This window comes from Pipistrellus kuhlii, unplaced genomic scaffold (assembly GCF_014108245.1).
Source record: "Pipistrellus kuhlii isolate mPipKuh1 unplaced genomic scaffold, mPipKuh1.p scaffold_m20_p_17, whole genome shotgun sequence".
In the NCBI taxonomy this organism is placed as follows: Eukaryota; Metazoa; Chordata; class Mammalia; order Chiroptera; family Vespertilionidae; genus Pipistrellus; species Pipistrellus kuhlii.
Window position 1 is genome coordinate 5,864,906 of NW_023425482.1, and position 19,179 is coordinate 5,884,084.

A 19,179-nucleotide genomic window follows, 5' to 3' on the forward strand; every position below is an offset into this window, starting at 1 on the left:
CACGAAATTCATGCAGGAAGTTGTCCCCTCAGCCCAGCCTGCACCCCTCCAATCCAGGACCCCTTGGGGGATGTCCAACTGCCGGTTTAGGCCCAGGACCACTGGCTCCTAACTGCTCACCTGCCTGCCTGCCTGCCAGATCTCACCTAACAGACCCCCTCCCCTACTGTCCTGGTCACCCCCAACTGCCCCACCCCCACCCCCACCCCGCCAGCCTGTTTGCCCCTCACTGCTCCCCTCTGCCGGCCTGGTCACCCCTCACAGTCCTCTTCCCCCCCACTGGTCTGGTCTCCCCCAAATGCCTCCCCTGCGGGCCTGGTCACCCCGCACAGCCTGCTGTTTAGTTGTTTGATCGCCACTCACTAACCCCCCTGCCGGCCTGGTCGCCCCACACAGACTGTTTAGTCGTCCAGTTGTTTTGGATGCAGTGGTTGCTTAGCTTTTTAGATAGATAGATAGATAGATACTGTAGATTAGGGGTGTCGAACTCAATCAGAGAAGGGGCCAAAATCTAAAATCCAGCCTAAATCGCGGGCCGAATGGTTTACTGAACAGTCATAAACTGTCATTGTGATGGAAACGCAGCGGAGTGCAGTGATGACAGCGCGGTGCGGGCCACATTGCAAGGCCTGGCGGGACGGATTTGGCCCGCGGGCCTTGTGTTTGACACATGTGCTGTAGATGGATGGATGGATGGATGGATGGATGGATGGATGTTTTGCTAAGATCCTTGTTAAAGGATTTTTAGGATTCTGTGTTTTCAGTTTTTTTCTTTCAGCTGGAGTCCCAGAAGGAAAGAGATATTGGGACAGGAAAAACCATGAAGAAATTACTTCTTAAATTAATTAAAGAAATTGTAAGACTGTCTTTTGGCCATCATTTGTTTTGCTGTTACGCTGTATCCAAAATGCTGTTTTTCTCTGGCTGGTTTCAAGATTGTCTCTTGTGTCTTGGTATTGGAGCAACTTGACCATGATGTGCTCAAGTGGCGTGCGTGCGTGTGTGCGTGTGTGTGTGTGTGTGTGTGTGTGTGTGTGTGTGTGTGTTTCCTTTGAATTTTGTTTAACAAAATCATATAGGTCTCAGGTACACCGTTTCACAACATAGCAGCCTTATATTGCACTGTATACTCATTACACCATCATCATTTATTCTCCCTTTACCAAGTGTTGGTTTTTGTTCTTTTGTTTTTTATCTTGTTCAATGCTCTCTAAACTTACTGGATTTGTTAAATTTGTCACTTTCCAAATTTGGGGAAATTTCATTCATCATTTCTCTAGACTCCAGCTGCAGGTATATTAAACCTTTTGATATTTCACAGGTCGTGGAAACTTTGTTCATTTTTCCCTCTAAAATATTTCTTTGTTTTTCAGATTGGATACTTTCGGTTGATCTGTATTGAAATTCGTTGTCTTTTGTTAATTGCAAACTGTTCATCTAGTGGATTTTTTTAGTTCAGAAATATTTTTCATTTTAGAATTTCCATTTTTTTTTTAAATGTATTATTTTAAGACTTTTTTAAAAGCAGTTTTAGGTTTACACAAAGGTTAAACATTAAAATCACCTGAAGCCCACGATTTAACGTTAGAATTTACTTTTAATATTGTACATTCTATGGGTTTGGACAAATGTGTAGGGACATGTAGCCACCATTACAGTATCCTACAGTGTATTTTCACTGTCCTTAAAACCCTCTGTGCTCTGCTTATTTACCCTCCCTTCCCTCACCCCCTGATCTTTTTAGTGTCTCCATAGTATTTTTTTCCAGAATGTCACGTAGTTAGAGTCATATAGTGTGTGTAGACTTTCACATCAGCTTCTTTAACCTGGTAGTAATGCATTTAAGGTTTCTCCATATCTTTTCAAGGCTTGACACCTCATTTCTTTTTATCACTGATAATATTACATATCACTGGATGATGTGTGCACTCTGGATGTGCACAATTCATTATCCATTCACCTACTGAAGGACATCTTGGTTCTATCCTGAATTTTTTAAAAAAAATGATTTTTGTTTCCCTCTTGCTGAGTGTCTTTCTGGTTTTTACATTGTGAGCATATTTTTATTTCTTGAGCTTCCTTATGACAGCCACTTAATATTTGAGCTTCCTTATATTAGCCACTTAATACTTCCTGTGATTCCAGCATGTGATTCATTTTGTGCTTGGTCTCCCTTTTTTTTTTTTTTTTTTTTTTTTTTTTTTTTTTTTTTTTGTTTTTTTTTTTTTTTTTTTTTTTTTTTTTTTTTTTTTTTGTATGGGTCATGTTTTAATTTGTTTACATGTCCAGTAATTACAGATTACTTCTTGGATTTTGTGAATGAGACATTGTAGAAACTCTGGATTTTGTTTTGTCCTTCTGAAGAGTATTGACGATGTTTTGTTTGTTTAGCTGGCAGTAAATATGGCTGGACTGCAACTTGGGAATGCTCTTCTGTGTGTTGATATCTCTGTTCAGTGTTTGGTCTTAACTTGGATTCTTGGAGCTTGCCCTGGGCAAGTCTGTTTCAGGGCTCTCAAAGATGTGGGCAGAGCCCAAACCGGTTTGGCTCAGTGGTAGAGCGTCGGTCTGCGGACTGAAGGGTCCCAGGTTCGATTACAGTCAAGGGCATGTACATTGGTTGCGGGCACATCCCCGGTAGGGGGTGTGCAAGAGGCAGCTGGTCGATGTTTCTCATTGATGTTTCTAGCTCTCTATCTCTCTCCCTTCCTCTCTGTAAAATATCAATAAAATACATTAAAAAAAAAAAAAAGATGTGGGCAGAATTTGTATGCAGAATTTGGTGTTCCTCTTCCCAGGTGCTCTCCTTTCTTGGATTTCTCCCTCATTTTCCAGCCACAGTAATCCACCAGAATTCTCTGATCTCTGGTTTTTCAAGTCAGTTAAGATTGAGGTTCTGACTGAGCTTCAGCTGTTCCTTTTTCTCATGGGACTGGGCTTGCAGAATATGAAACTCACACAGTGCAAATCTCTTTTTCCAAGTGTAGACTTCCCTCTCATTTCTGTCTGCTTTTGGTTGTGTTCACTTTATTATTTTTTATACTTTGTCCAGAGTTTATAGTTATCTACATGAAGGGTGGTCTGACTATTCAACCATTATTAAAAGTAGAATTACCTGCATTTTATATCATCCACGTTTTACATAAATATTGAACATGTTTCCTAGGAAGGATTAATTCTCTCAAGAGGTGTAGCTGTGAAGGAGGGTTTTACATAGACTGTTACATTTGTCATTTTAAAGATTAAGGTTCTGTGGAAACCGGTTTGGCTCAGTGGATAGAGCGTTGGCCTGCTGACTGAAAGGTCCTGGGTTTGAATCCAGTCAAGGGTATGTATCTTGGTTGCGGGAACATATTTTTTTTTTTTTTAAAGATTAAGGTTCTGTGTAGAGGAGAAGAAATGAGCTGCCTGGTGTCTTGAAATTAGAGAGTCGTTTGGAGAATGTGAGACATGATATTAATGATCTGGAACTTTGTATGTGCTAAATAACTGAACAGAATCGGGTGTGTGGATGAACTTGCAGAAGTGTGAGAGGGCAGGTTTGGGTTCTCTTTTACTTGTAATTGTGGAATTCACTTGAGCAAATAACATTTACCTGTTGAAGTCTGGTTATATATGCTAAAGGAGGTAAATCTTACATTTCTTGACCTCAAAGTCTTTTCTTTCTGTTCATTCCAGTTGAGCCTTTTCTGGCCTGATTTTTCCCTGCATAGCTGGCCATAAAAGATTTGGTTTCTGACTTTGAGCAGCTTTGCCTTGCTTTATAATAGGCATCCAGTCGAGACTCTTAGAATGGAATTTGTGACTCCTATAGAAATAAAACCCAAGGGCCTATTTTACTGATACTTTCTGGACCTTTGATGCTTCCCACACATTTCTAGTTTATTTCAGTGCCTGATCTTCCCCTGGTGGATCCCTGAATGTTCTGCAACTGATTTTATATCATGGCTAGTACCCCACAGGGATTAGGAAGCAACCATTTTAAAGTGCTAACTGCTTTGAATGGTTCATCTCAGGCAATTGAGTATTATACTGGGAACTGAAATAGTCATTATAGCATAGTTTACTTATTATGATTAGACAGTTTCTCAAAGAAAATTCCAATATTTAAACATATTTCTGGCAGAAAAAAGTAACCTAAAAAATGCCTCATCTGCCTTCCTTTTGGATATGATTTTCACAGGATAAAATTCTACCTGAGATTGTGTGGTGGAGGAGCAGCTGCAGCCTCTGCATCTGAACTTGTTTTACCTGTTAACCTTTTAAAAACATTTTTATTGATTTCAGAAAGAAAGGGGTGAGAAAGAGAGACAGAGAGCGAGAGCGAGAGAGAGAGAGAGAGAGAGAGATGAAAACATCAATGATGAGAGAGTTTCATTAATTGGCTGTCTCCTTCATGCCTCACTCTGGAGATCGAGCCTACAACCTGGGCATGTGCCCTGACCAGGAATTGAACCATGACTGCCTGGTTAATAGATTGATATTCAACCAGTGAGCACATGACCAGGCACTGTAAAATCAATTTTTATATTATATGGTCACATAATTTAAAGTTTTCTTGAATGGTGAATGATTATCTTCCTGAATGTGTTTTATATTCAAACACAGTGTTGCCTTCAGAGTTTATTTAGGTTGGGCTGTTGGTTCCCACATGGCTGTGCCTTTTAAACTTCTTTTAAAAACCCTTTATATGTTCATTTGCTGTCATTTGTGGCTTCTTACTGCTAACACTAGAGGCCCGATGCCACAAAATTCATGCAAGGGTAGGCCTTCCCCAGACTGCTGGTAGTGGCTTCCCTCTGGTACCTGGGACCTGGGCTTCCCTCGCACTCCTGACTTTGTCCAGAAGGTCATCCAGAGGACATCAGTCTAATTAGCATATTATACTTTCATTATTAAAGATTACTAGGGGCCTGGTGCACGAAGATTTGTGCACAGGGGGTGGGTCCCTCAGCCTGACCTGCACCCTCTCCAATCTGGGAGCCCTCATTGGAGCCCTCTACAATCCAGGAGTTTACAGGTCTTTGCAATCATATATGCAAATTGTCTGAGACCCCAACCCAGCTTGATTTGTTACTCACAGAATAATAGAAGCTTTTTTTTTTCTTTGCTTCATTGGTGGAGATTTCCTGGAAGTTTTAGGATATCTTCCCTTTAATTTTTCCTAGACACTCTGATTTTGCTTATGTCTCTCACCTTTGCTTCTCCTCCATCCCCCACCGCAACAGTAACTTGCTCTAGGATCACTTTGCTGAGGTGTCTAGGAGATACATCTGCTACCAGAACTGTGATTCCCAGCATTCCTGGTGCTCCCTGCGCTGCTGGTTTTCCAAAACTTCCTGCTCTGTCTCTGTCCCATGGCCTCACGCTCTGCCAAATCCTCCAAGCGACCAGCTCTCCCTCTCTGCTCTCCATCTGGCAGCTTGCGGAGCCAAGTCCCCAAGATGCTCCACTCTCCAGCAGCTCTTTCGCTCTGCTCTTTGCCTGCAGCCTGTGCATGCAAATTAACCTGCCTTCTTTGTTGGGTTAATTTGCATACTCACTCCTGATTGGCTGGTGAGTGTGGTAGAGATATGGTCAATTTACATGTTTTTTATTATATAGGATTGTACCTTTTCCCAGCAACCATTAATTTCTTTTTTTTAAATTTAATAAACCTTTATTGTTTAGATTATTACAGTTGTTCCTCTATTTTCCCCATAGTTCCCCTCCACCTGATTCCCACCCCACCCTCTGCCTTCACCCTCCCCCCCACTGTCCTCATCCATAGGTGTATGATTTTTGTCCAATTTCTTCCCGCACTCCCCACATCCCTTCCCCCAAGAATTGTCAGTCCACTCCCTTTCTATGCCCCTGATTCTATTATATTCACCAGTTTATTCTATTCAGCAGATTTTTTTATTCACTTGATTTTTAGGTTCACTTGTTGATAAATATGTATTTGTTATTCATAATATTTATCTTTACCTTTTTCTTCTTCTTCCTCTTCTTAAAGAATACCTTTCAGCATTTCATATAATACTGGTTTGGTTGTAATGAACTCCTTTAGCTTTTCTTATCTGTGATGCTCTTTATCTGACCTTCAATTCTGAATTATAGCTTTGCTGGGTAGAGTAATCTTGGTTGTAGATTCTTGCTATTCATCACTTTGAATATTTCTTGCCACTCCCGTCTGGCCTGCATAGTTTCTGTTGAGAAATCAGCTGACAGTCGTATGGGTGCTCCCTTGTAGGTAACTGTTTTTCTCTTGCTACTTTTAATATTCTCTCTTTGTCTTTTGCCCTTGGCATTTTAATTATGATGTGTCTTGGTGTGGTCCTCTTTGGATTCCTTTTGTTTGGGGTTCTGTGCGCTTCCCGGACTTGTAACTCTATTTCTTTAACCGGTGGGGGAAGTTTTCTGTTATTATTTCTTCAAATATGTTTTCAGTATCTTGCTCTCTCTCTTCTGGTACCCCCATAATTCTGATATTGGTGTGCTTAAAGTTGTCCCAGAGGCTTCTTACACTATCTTTATATTTTTGGATTCTTTTTTCTTTTCTGGTTCAGTGTTTTTTGCTTCTTTGCATTTCAAATCTTTGACTTGATTCTCGCAATCCTCTAGTCTGCTGTTAGATCTCTGTATAATATTTTTTATTTCAGTCAGTGTATGCTTAATTTTCTAGTTGGTCCTGTTTCATATCCTCGAGGGTCTCACTAAATTTATTGGCCTTTTCTAGAAAATTCTTGAAAAACCTTATAACTGTGGTTTTGAACTATATATCCAGTCATTTGCTTTCCTCATTTCTTTTTGTGACCTGTTTCTTTGTCTCTGCATTTTGGCTGCTTCCCTGGGTTGATAAAGTGGCTTTGTGTGCTAGGTGTCTAAAGGGCCCAGTGGCTCAGCCTCCCCAGTTACCTGTGGTAGACACTCTTGGTGCACCCCTTTGTGGGCTGTGTGCACAGTCTTGTTGTAGTTAAGCCTTGATTGTTGTTGGTATCACTGGGAGGAATTGACCTCCAGGCCAGTTGGTTGTGAGGATCAGCTGTGTCTATCCTGGGAGAACTTCTGTGCTGGAGACACCCTTATAAGACAAGACTTGCAAAATTGCAAAAGCCTCTGTGCTCAGTTTGGATGGGGGGAGTCTCAGGGCAGAGCAGACAGCATTGGTTTCCCATCAGCCCTGCAGCCCTGCCCTAAGAGGCCCCTGGGTCTCAATGTCCTGAGATAATTGCTGCAAGCACCTCTGAGAGAAAGCTGCCCTCAAGTTCCGCCCACTGCCAGACAGTCCAGTTTCTCCCCAGATGAGTCTGGGTCCCCAGGGTCTTTCTCAGAACTGGAGTTTTGTGCAGTTGGGAGCTTTTGCTTCCCTCCCGCTTGAGAAAGCCAGCGTGCACTCAGTTGTCAGTCCTCTCCGCACACACATCTCAGTACCTCTGCCTCCTACACCTCCTCTGAGTCTCAGTGTGCTTCTCTCTTTCCTTCTAGTTGTAGAATTTCCACTCAGCCACCCTTCTTGTGGTTCTGGATGATGTTTGTTTTGTCTTTTAGTTGTAGTTTTGAAATTGTTGTGCGAGGCATCAGTTTAGGTGTTTACCTATGCCACCATCTTGGTTTCTCCCTTTAATTTATTTAGGTCCCTCTCCCCACACCTTAAATTTACTGCCTATTTGCTCTGCTCAAGAAGACTACACCTAAGCCTACTGGAATTATTTAAATAAAGCTCTGAATGAGAGCTGGGTAGTGTGGCTGTTCAGACAAAAGCCTTTTTTTGCGATATCCTGTTCCTCAGTTGTATCATCATCCCAGATAACTGTGACTGTTTATTGAGCACCTGCTATGTAACAGGCTCTGTAAACTTTTCAGGGACTAGACACTTTAATCCTGCAACAAATGTAGGAAGTTAGTCTGTTTTAACTCCCATTTTATAGGTTTGCATAGCTTAGGAAAAATTGTCTTTAGTCAGCCCAGAGCTTTTGCCCCAAATCTATGTTATTCTGTACTGCAGTTTCCTAAGCAGTAATTCTGGACCCTTCCAAAGCTGTTTGTACTAGGACACAATGCCCTTCCCCAGGTTTTAGTTTAATTGGCCTGCTTTGGGTTGCCCTGAAATATGAATTTCTAAAAGCTTCTTAGATGTGCATAATTAGGGTTGGGAATTTCTGGTAGAAGTTATGCTACTCTGCAGGCTGCTTGTGGAAGACCTTTTCTTTATAGTCACATTGCTGGAGCTCAGATAATTAAGTATTTCTTACCTTTTGCTGAGATTTCTGAGCAGTAATCTTTTTTCTATTTTCTTTTTTTGATGTTAGAGTTCTAGGGTAAGAAATTTTAAAAGGAATGTTTTCACATGGAAAACGGATTTTGGTTAGCATTGGCTTTCACTTGGCCTAAGTCAGCAAATAGCTTTCACTATTAAACTATCTATTTTCTTGTTCTGGTTTTGAGAGACACATAATTACTATTTTAATAAAATGCTTACAAATCACTATTCTTTTTCATTTTATGTATTTTTTCCCCACTGAGTTAAAAGTATTTAACAGATGTTATTCTTTCTTGTGTAGAGACGGGTTACTTGGAAAACGAATTGAAAATAAATGACTGTCTGTAGACACTTCGGAGTTCATATTCTTACATAAGGCCCTGTTGCCCCCTTGTACTCATAAGCGTTAGTCAGGAAGGTCTTTCTGCTCAGCTCTTCTTATCCTTTCTGTTCCTGTGCCTGAAAGGCCTTTCCTGAAGGTTACTTGGCAGTTAGACTTCAACTCTATTATTGTTTCTGGATCACCAGAAATCATTTTTCTGCCACCCCTTATTTTCTTTGAAATTATTTTTTCTCCCATGAGGCCAGCATCTTTCACGTTTTGTGAATGCTGCTCAGCACCTCCCAACAGCTTCTTAATAGCACCCAGCTTGGTGGGAAGATGGTGGACAATTGTTGACATGGTGAGCAGTTTTTCTAAATTCTAATAGTGATGTTCCTACAGAAAAATTGGAAAACAATGATTTTTAAATCCCCAGCCATAATAAATACTATGGCTGGGGATTTAAAAATCGTTGTTTTCCAATTTTTAATAAATTAGTATAGTATTAATAATATTTTTAATAAATTAATAGTATTAATAAATACTATTAATATTATGGTTCATTTCCTTCCCCCGCCCTCTCCCAGTGCCTGTTTGTGTATATATACAATTGACATATTATAAATTCTACCTTGTTTCTAAACAGACTCATAGAAACAGAGACCAAAGGGATGATTACCAGAAGGAACATGGTGGGCAGATGGGTGAAAAAAGTGAAAGGGAATATAGTCAATAATATTGTGTAAGTGATATGATTTGCATCTTTGACAGATGATTACTAGAATTAGTAAAGTGGACATATTGTAAAGTATAAAAATGTCAAACCACAATATTGTACACCTGAAATTAGTATAATATTGTAACCAACCTTGCTTAATTTTTTTAAAAATATATTTTATTGATTTTACACAGAGAGGAATTGAGAGGGACAGAGAGTTAGAAACATTGGTGAGAGAGAAACATCGACCAGCTGCCTCTTGCACACCCCCCACTGGGGATGTGCATGCAACCAAGGTACATGCCCCTGACTGGAATCTAACCGGGGACTTTTCAGTCTGCAGGCCGATGCTCTATCCACTGAGCCAAAATGGTCCCGGCATGCCAAACCGGCCCCGGCGTACCAAACTGGTCCCAGCTGCTTAATTTTTTAGGTAAATAAAAATAAATGATCCAGAAAAAAATTCCACCTTGCTTCACTTATCTAAGTGTGAGCATTCCCCATATCTTACATTTTCTGAAATTATTTTTAAAAGGCTGCATAATATTTATTCACGTGGATGTAAATTTATTTAAGTATTAATCTTGCTGTTCATATTTATTTTTGCTCTTCTAAAGCTAAGAAGTTTCTCCTTGCACACAAACCTTTGTATCACTGATTATATTCTTAGCATAATTGCCTCCCAGCAGAATTAGTGGATCCAATGGTACAGATGTAATGAAAGTTTGTTACATGTGCCTAATTGCTGTCAAGACAGTTGCACTTGCTAGTTGAGAATGACATTGCTCCCCTCTTAACATTTTATGAGCACTGACTTTTAAGACATTTTGTCTAGCTGTAGTTCAAATAATCAAATCTTTAAGCTATTGCATGCTAGTTTTAGAATAGGTGATTACTTGTCATGGTAGTGTTTTGTTTTGTTTTGGTTTTAGGTGTATGTTTTTTTATTAGAGCAGAAGGGAGAGGGGAGGAGAGAGAGAAATATGGAGATGGGAGCAAAACATCCATCTGTTGCCTCCTGCACATCCCATACCAGTGATGGGAGCTCACAACTCAGGCATGTGCCCTGAATGGAAATTAAACTGGCAACCTTTCCATGCACAAGACAATACCTAACCAACTGAGCCACATCAGGCAAGGCATGATAGAGTCCATTTTTAAGTGGAGTGTCTATAGAAAAGATACCCTCCTCCTCCAACCCAGATTACAGGGAAGGGGACATCCAAACGGATGTTTGTAGCTCTCCTTGGATTGAATCTGCACCAACTCATAAATGTCTGTAGCTATATGGCTGCTCCTTACTGACCAGATAACCTGGGATAAAATGCTGGATGAGCATCAGTCCTTATTGCTAAAGTGGAGGTAATGATTACTGTAACCATCACATATATGCATGTATGTATAAGCATATTGGGTAAATGGTATAAGAATGATACAAGTGTGGTTATAATCTTAGTGTCTGTCATTATTTTATTCTCCATGGCCTCTTATAAAGTAAAGTGTTCACGTCTTAGGCATTCAGTGTGTACCTGCTTTTTAAATTTAACTCATATCGCCGAAACCGGTTTGGCTCAGTGGATAGAGCGTCAGCCTGCGGACTGAAAGGTCCCAGGTTCGATTCCGGTCAAGGGCACGTACCTTGGTTGCGGGCACATCCCCATTAGGGGGTGTACAGGAGGCAGCTGGTTGATGTTTCTCTCTCATCGATGTTTCTAACTATCCCTCTCAATTCCTCTCTGTGTAAAATCAATAAAATATATATTGTAAATTTAACTCATATCTTAGTCTTTTCATGTCACTGTCCCTTTTGTGTACAGCTGCCTAGCATTTCAAGTTGAGATGTGTAATTTTCTTTAACCAGTCCCATATTAATGGCACTAATTGTTTCCAGTATTTTGCTAGTACATACATTCTATAGTGGAGACCTTGTATAGATGTCTTTTGATTATGTATGGGTGTACCTGAAGGTAAATTTTGGAACTTTTAACTTCATGTGTGAGGGGAAGGCACACCATTGCCTTTTTTGTAGGCATTCCCAAGAACCATAACCTTGTCAACAGATGAGCTGTCCTGCTGCCTGCCTGTTGCATCCCCTTCAGTTTCTTTTATTATTACTGATCACTCATTTAATTTCAGTGCAGCTGAGACATTGAAACTTTGGGTTCTCAAGTGATTAAGCATTGCTTTACCAGGTTTTCCTTAAAACCTCTTCTACATCATTTATATGTTAAACATTTGAGTACACGCTGCATGCCTTGCCCTCTGCCGGGCATTGTGAGAGCACATATGTAAAGGGTAAATTTTGCAGTCCATTTTCAAGAACCTAATGGGTAAGGAAAACAAATCTGCATATATTATACTTCTATTTAGAGTTACACATTGCATTTGTTTTAGAGGGATTGTATTGGGGGATGAGAAGGCGGCCTCCTTTAGACCTCCAATTTGGGCTGGCTTTAAGGTAGTTCTAGTTTAAGAGGCTGCTTTTGCCTTAAAAATCTTAAGGTTTATGATAGAGAAAAGGAATTGGGTGAGGGTAGAGTTTTTCAACTTCAGCACTGTCGAGGTTTTGGTCAAGTAATTCTTTGGGGCCCGCCCAGTGTACTGTAGGATGTTTAGCAGCATCCATGACCTCCACCCACTAGATGCCAGTAGAGTCCTGCCCTAGTTACAACCACCAAAAATGTCTCCAGACATGGCCATATCCACCACTGAAATCAGCCCTAGCCGGTTTGGCTCAGTGGATAGAGCGTCAGCCTTTTGACTGAAGGGTCCCTGGTTAGATTCTGGTCAAGGGCATGTACCTTGGTTGTGGGCACATCCCCAGTGAGGGGTGTGCAGGAGGCAGCTGATCGATGTATCACTCTATCTCTCTCCCTTCCTCTATAAAAAAAAAAAAAAAAAAAAAAATCAATAAAATATATTATAAAAATAAAAAAGACTGAAATCACAAGCACTGTTAATTTCTGCCTATTTCATAACGGCAACAAATGATGCATTCCAGTTAGAAGCTAGCAGAATTACAACTGTGATCTTTACTGTGGCCTCTAGGAGTATTAGGATTAGTGGAAAACAAGACTATAAGTAAAATACGAATAGGAATATAGAAGAGTTCTAAAAATTAGATAAAGTGGTTCAAACTTGCAGTAAATGGTAGAAAACTACTTTTAGGCATAAAAAAGACACCATTTCTCCCCCTTTCCCTCCCTCCCTCCCTGCCCCTGAACTCGAAAGTGACTGTGAGGATTTTTTTTTATTATTTTTTTAATTTAATTTAATTTTTAAAATATATTTTATTGATTTTTTACAGAGAGGAAGGGAGAGAGATATAGAGCTAGAAACATCGATTAGCTGTCTCCTGCACAACTCCCACTGGGGATGTACCCGCAACTACGGTAGATACCCTTGACTGGAATCGAACCTGGGACCTTTCAGTCTGCAGGCTGACTCTCTGTCCACTGAGCCAAACCGGTTTCAGCTCTTTTTTTTTTTTTTTTTTAAATCCTCATCCAAGGATATCCTGCAACCCAGGTATGTGCCCTTGACTGGGAATCAAACCCAAGACCCTTTGGTACGCAGGCTGACACTCTGTCCACTGAGCCATACTACTCAGGGCCAGGGCTTGTATTTATAAGACAGTGCTTATATTAATACTATTCAGGTTAAAAAAAAAATGTGAGGAGAGAGCACTGATGGTTGGATTGCTTTTTAATATGGTGGTATTTTGGCACTTTGGTCCAGAAGGGAACACCTATCATCCATCAGTGCCCTGGTAGATTAGCTTGTCTGCTTGCACAGTGCCCAACCTTATGGACAGCTTCCTGGCCAACTTTGCCATTGTCCTCGCTTGCTCGGAGGCCATGGGGAAGATCTCAGCTTTACTTCCACTAGACTCTTAACTGTAAATGTAGCATATGCTGCCATTATGAAAACGGGAAGAAACCCACAGTGGTGGTAACAATGCTTGTGACTTTCTACCAAGAGAAAGCAGGTATTTCCATATTGCAGTGGATGAGGCATCTTAAGATATCCTCTATGCTCATCATACTTCAGATTACATGGCATCTGTTTGCTAAGTGTGTTAAAGAAGTTTGACTTTTTGCCCTGCCAGTGTGGCTCATTGGTTGAGTATCAACCTAGGAAATCAGGAAGTCGGGGCACAGGCCCAGTTGCAGGCTTGATCTCCAATAGGGGCGTGCACGAGGTAGATGATCAATGATTCTCTCTCATTGATGTTTCTATCTCTCCCTCTCCCTTCCTCTCTGAAATAAAATAAAATAAAATAAATTTAATTGTCTTTTAAGATCTTAACTGTTTTTAGTGTAATTGGCTTTATTTGCAATCCTGTGTATTTTATGCTCTTCATATTTCTGGGAAGGTTTAGTAGACTGTCAACAAAACAGGTTTTTTATTTTTCACAAGGAAAGTTAAAAACTCTTGTTCTGGTGCTTACTGCCATTTTCAGAGCCATTTCAAATGCCTGTTAGTAGTGTGAAGTAAGACTTTTGGAGACCCGTGGTTCCAATCAGCTTATCTGTATTTTGAGGTACTTCAGTTCTACTACATGTTAGCATGTCCCATTTGGATGACTTTGAATGATGGTTAATAAAATAGATTTTTAATAATTAAAACTCTCTTCTAAAAATTGTAGTCCTGTTCCATAAATATATTTTTTAATATTTTTATTGATTTCAGGAAGGGTGAAGGAGAGAGAGAAACATCAACGATGAGCGAGAATCATTGATCAGCTGCCTCCTGCACGCCCCCCACTGGAGCAAGCCTGCAACTTGGGCATGTGTCCTGACCGGGAATTGAGCCATGACCTCTTAGTTGTTCGATGCCCAACCACTGAGCCCCAGCTGGTCCATGAATATTAAAGTGAGTTTTAAACACAAAGCTTTAAATTAGTGGTGTAGTGTTAGGTCTTTCATCAGATTCATGGACTGAGGAAAACCTTTTAAAGAAAAGTATAAATATCTGAGGGGGAGAAGTAGCAAGAGTCACGCTGTTCAACATGTGTCCCTTCTCTAGGCTAATGGTTTATACAGTTTGTCATCTTTGTAGCTTACCCTTGAAAGGAGTCTTTGAGTTCCTCTGGTCTAATTCTCTATACATCATTGTATTACATTCTGACTAAAAAGAGGTTGTGAAGCCCTGGCCAGATAGCCCAGTTGGTTGGTTAGAGCATTGTCCCAATATGCCAAGGTTTCTGGTTCAGTCTGTGATCAGGGTACATATAAGAATCAACCAATGAATGCATATGTAAGTAGAACAACAAATCAGTGTCTGCATGTGTGTATGTATGCATCTGTCTGCCTCCCTCTCAAGTCAATTAAAAGAAAACCGCATCTTCTGATTATGGCAAGCTCCTTTATCTTGAAATACTCTTGCAATACTGACACCCCTTGAGAGCTGGTTAGAAATACAGAATCTCATGCCCCAGACCTTCTGAATCAGAACCTGCATTTTAATAAGATCTGGAAGCATTTTGCACATTAAAGTTTGGAACCAGAGGCCTAGTCTCCATTTAAGGAGTTATAACAATTAGAGCAGTGGTTCTCAACCTTTCTAATGCCACGACCCTTTAATACAGTTCCTCATGTTGTGGTGATCCCCAACCATAAAATTATTTTCATTTGCTACTTCATATCTGTAATTTTGCTACTGCTATGAATCGTAATGTAAATATTTGTGTTTTCCAGCAGGTTGAGAACCACCAGCAGGATCGCCTAAGACCATTGGAAAACACAGATATTTACATTACGATTCATAGCAGTAGCAAAATTACAGATATGAAGTAGCAATGAAAATATTTTATGGTTGGGGATCACCACAACATGAGGAACTGTATTAAAGGGTCGCGGCATTAATACAGTTCTCAGAAATTTGAGAACCACTGAATTAGAGGGTTAGCTGTCTCAGAACCGGGTGTGAGCTGTAAGCCCAGGTGGAGGGACTATATAACTCATTACTGTCTACCTAGGTCTATGGGGAAAATCACTCCCTGGCAGAACCACAGAATAGAGTGTGTACTCGTGACTACTAGCACACTTCAGCGTCAGACTTCATTCATGGCCTAAGCTTTGTCAGACCTTTATTACAGCGGCCGCCTACCTTTTGGACCACCGGTTGGCAACTACCAGCCTATTATTAAACCTGATGAGATATTCTGATGATAGTGTGTTACTTTAAAATAGAGGTGTATTTTTTTTTATTAAATTAACCCTGAATTTCATTAAAATTTAGTAGATACAGTCATATATTTCGCAGGTGTGTATTAAGTGCCTATTTTGTGCCAAGGACTGTTTGAAATACAGAGGATGCAGCAGTGAACAAAACAAGACAAAAAGGGTCTGCCTTACTGAGCTTCAAAAAGTCCTCCCTAAGGTGACATTCAAATGTAGATGTGATGGCAACGAGGAGCCATTTCAGGCGGAGGGCACAGCCAGGGCGAAGGCCTCTAGGCAGAACCTGGCTGCTGAGTTTCCCCTTGGTGGCTACAGTGGATTGAGCGGAGGAGAGAAGCAGGAGATGTCAGAGAGACCACAGGAGCCCTCAGCTCAGTGGAGAGGCTGGCTGTAAAGATGCAAAGAATGATTAGCTAGTGCAGGCATGCATACTGAGTGTTCATTTAGATATAAAGCAAGGGGCTTACATAAAAGAGGACTTTGAACTTACTGGAAAACATTCATCAAGGTTGAGTTGGGGCTTTGTCTTTGGAGAGCATTTTCGCATTACCTTCCTTGCAGTAGCAGAAAGCAACATTTGGAACTGATCTTCATTCTTATGCACATCAAGCTGATGACTGGAGCTCTGCTGTGAGGGTGAGTCAGAGAGCATCTGAGTTGAGCGTAGGTCACATGGGCAAATTAACTTAACCAAAAATAAACCCTAAAACAGCGTTTCTGGGAAATGCAAGGGAAGACAGCTTTCAATGTAAACAAAGGAGCAAAGTAAAGATAAAGGCTGTGTGAAAAAGTGAACATTTGGAAAACTAAGTAGAAATGCTTGGGGGGGGGGTGGGGGGCGGCGCAGGGAATACCAAGGAAAACAAATTTCCCTTTCCAGTAGTTATAATTTTAAAGAGTTTTCTTGTCGAAACCGGTTTGGCTCAGTGGATAGAGCGTCGATCTGCGGACTGAAAGGTCCCAGGTTCGATTCCAGTCAAGGGCATGTACATTTGTTGCGGGCACATCCCCAGTAGGGGGTGAGCAAGAGGCAGCTGATCCATGTTTCTCTCTCATCGACGTTTCTAGCTCTCTAGCTCTCCCTTTCTCTCTGTAAAAAAATCAATAAAATATTTTTTTTAAAGTTTTCTTTCATGTATTTATGTCAGTATGCAATACATTTTAAATTCTTAACTTTCCCTTTCTCTTTGTAACATGGCAGTTGGACCTATACCTTTTAGCTTTTCCTATTAATCCACAGAAGTAGTTTCCTATTTTCTCTGGGTTTCCCCTTGCTGGTGCTGAGAGTTGTCCAGATGATGGGTACAGTAAAAACTTGGACATGGGGCTATCAGTGATTCACACCTTGGCTGCAATTAGAATCACATGGGGAGTTGAATGCATTAAAAAAAAGAAAACCAGTGTCTCGGCCCCACTTCAGAAATTCTGATTTGATTGGGGTGTATGGGACTTGATGTTGGTGTTTTTTTCTAATGCCTCAGGCAGCCAAAGTTGAAAACCATCCTTTCAGTCCAGCTCTCCTTATTTCACAGCTGTGTTCTGGCCATAACATTGAATGCAGAGCATCTCCCGCACTCACCATTGCTTCCCTCATCCCTCCTCCCTGCAGGCTGAGAGTTGGGAGGCTGGTTTTCTCTTTGTGACTGTTGGGGATGTTTCAGGTTAGGCAAGGGGTATGTTTTTTAATGTGGTGTGTGAGCTCAAGGCAGGAGAGGTTTGTCACTAATCCAGACAATTCAGCCTCTTCTTAGGGCCAGGAGTTAGAATTACTTACCAGGTTAGCTAAGAGAACAATGGAGTTCATATGAGTCAGCCCAAATAGGAAGGAATCTGCTGTGGTTATGTTTATTTTATACTAGAGGCCTGGTGTATGAAAATTCATGCACTGGAGCAGGGGGGGAGGGGTCCCTTAGCCTGGCCTGCCCCCCTCACAGCCCATGAGCCCTCAAGGGGTGGGAGGTGACCCGGCAATCGGGAAGGTGATGCCCTATCACACCTCTGCTGCTGCCACTGCCAGCAGTGCAAGCCTCGGCCAGCCCTGGTTACCTTAGCCTCAGGAGGCCCTGGGCGGCTGGGCAGCTGCCATCCAAGGCTTCTCTGTGCCTCTGTCTGACCCTGCGTGGCTGGGGGGCCAAGGGAACCCCAGAGGCAGGCACAGAGCGGCCTTGCAGTGCAACTGATGCCCCAGTGGGGCTGAGGGGACTGGGCGCCGCCATTTTGCGATTGTGGGCGCTGCCATCTTTGAGGACGTGGAGGTCAATTAGCATACTTCCTCCTTATTGGCTGTGGGTGCCTCCATCTTTGTGATGGCATGAGGTTCAATTAGCATATTCCCTCTTTATTAGATAGGACTAGTAGATATGAATGTCAGCCTCCTGAGTTGTGTCTCATAGTAATATTTACTGTTGGAACTATAAATCTTACTTTTTGAGTAATTATTTGTACCTAATAGTACTATTAATAGGAAAGAAATTCATTTCTGGAGTATTCTGACCATTGGATGATAAAAGAAACTTTTCCAAACCTAAGGGAAACAGTTCAATGTAGTTAAATTATCTAAGTGATTTAAAATTTTAACTGTCTTGATATCATTTTACTAATATCATGGTAATATATTTTAAAAATTGACTTTTGGTGGTGGTGTCATTTCCTTGGATTATATTAATTTCCAGGTTACCAGACTTATGATGAGTTCCTTATGATGTCATATCTCTTGTCAGGTCCAGGACCTGTTAATCCTGTGCTGTGTGTGCACAGTGAGACTTGTCTGCACAAAGCAGGGAGACCTTCCTGCTCCAGTGGCTTTGACAATGGTGGGAATAGAGAGAGCTTGCTGTGGATATGGCATATGGTCTTACTGCAGTTCTATGAGTGATTGGCTGTTGCTCTGTATTTCATGTGGTGAATGCTGGCTCAGCCCTGCAGGAGTTGTGGCCATCTCTGTCCTCTCCTCCTAACTCTCTGCCTCTGCCTCAGTGCCCCCACCACCAGAGCTTTATTGAGGTGATGAAGTTTATGTTTGCAATGCACTTACAAGTGCTTTTGATCAGATCCCACCTATTAAGTAATTAAGTAAATTAATGAGAAGCAAGGCCAGGAGCTCAAGGGATGGGGTGATAAGGGGTACATGTCTCATGTCCAACTGTAGCAGAAGCAGGATCGAAAGTTATGCTCCTTTTTCCTTTATTATGTATGTATTGGGTCGGCAAGTAAGTAATTGCGGGTTTCACACATATATGGCTTCAGTTGAATTTTTAGGTTTGCAGACGTAGTAAAAATGTAAAACACATTTTGTTTTTTGATAGTTGGCTATTCAGCTGTTAATCAGTAAAAAAAGTTTTTTGATCTGTTTTGTAGTTTTCGTTTGGCGTTCGTTGAAAAATGGAAAATCAAAAGGAACATTTTTGTCATATTTTGATTTTTTATTTCCGCAAAGGGAAAAACGCATCGCAAGCTCATAAAAAGTTATGTGCTGTTTATGGTGACGAAGCCTTAAAAGAACGGCAGTGTCAAAATTGGTTTGCCAAATTTCGTTCTGGTGATTTTTCACTCAAAGATGAAAAACGCTCTGGTTGTCCAGTTGAAGTTGATGACGCCCTAATCAAAGCAATAATCAATTCGGACTGTCACAGTACAATACGTGAGATTGCAGAGAAGCTTCATGTATCACATACATGCATTGAAAATCACTTAAAACAACTTGGCTATGTTC

General features: G+C 41.0%; 1 protein-coding gene across 7 annotated transcripts in view; it reads left to right on the forward strand.

Moving 5' to 3' along the window:
• The window catches only part of ZCCHC14 (zinc finger CCHC-type containing 14), a 77,866-nt gene that overhangs the window by 13,004 nt on the left and 45,683 nt on the right, over positions 1 to 19,179 (forward strand). The gene's annotated exons all lie outside the window — the stretch shown is intronic.